The sequence below is a fragment of the Arachis ipaensis genome, chromosome B06 (genome assembly GCF_000816755.2).
Source record: "Arachis ipaensis cultivar K30076 chromosome B06, Araip1.1, whole genome shotgun sequence".
Classification (NCBI taxonomy): domain Eukaryota; kingdom Viridiplantae; phylum Streptophyta; class Magnoliopsida; order Fabales; family Fabaceae; genus Arachis; species Arachis ipaensis.
In genome coordinates this window covers 134,040,906-134,041,845 of record NC_029790.2, presented here as the reverse complement: position 1 = coordinate 134,041,845, position 940 = coordinate 134,040,906, and positions in this window count along the sequence as shown.

Below are 940 nucleotides of genomic sequence, written 5' to 3'. Positions count from 1 at the left end.
ATCTAATTTGATTCAATTTGTTCCTAACTAACGTTTCATATATGTTTTAATTTTATCATTAATATTTTAAATTTATTTAAGGATTTTAATATATTAGAGCTTATATTGCATAATTTCATGCTTTAAACCAAAAAAAAAGTTACATTAATTTCTACTTTTCTCTCTATTTTGTAGGAGTCGACCATAATAAAAACAGAAAACATAAAAGAATTTAATTTTAATAGAGCTGAATTTGGCTCCATTAGGACCATTATATTGTGCTCAGAGCCTCAAATACAATGCAGGATAATAATTGGCGACTATAACATCGGGTTAGAACTTAGATGCCACATCTGATCTAGACTGATAGAGATACAAAATTTTGTGTTTTTATATTTTGTCTGGTGATAAACTAAAATAAATTATAAAAATTTAATTTATTTTCATTTTTTTCATTCAAAAAATTTGAGATGAAAAAAATAATAATAACAAAATATAATTATAAAAAATTAATAAAAATAATAAAAAAAAATAAAAAATAAGTTGTGTTCCTTGTTAATATCCCTGTGTCCTTCATGTCATGATGGATACAAAATACACTAATTCAGTATCTTTAGACACACTGTTTCTATTCATGTCTCTTCTGTCAAACATAATTTTGTGTCTTTGTATCTATGTCTCAGTCTCCTGTCTCTGTAAATAAACGCAGCCTAATATCCCTATGTGTGTATTTGTACCTTTCAAATAAAAGTTATATAATATGCTTTTTTTTACAATAATGTTAATATCAATCAATTTTTTAAAATTAATTTTTAATTTTAAATTCTAAATTTTAAACTCTGAATTTTAAATTTTAAATTCTAGCCTTAAACTCTAAATTCTCCAAAAAATAAAAATTAATTAAATAATTTTATAATAAAAATATTAACTAATTAAAATTAATTCCCTATATTTATTCCTA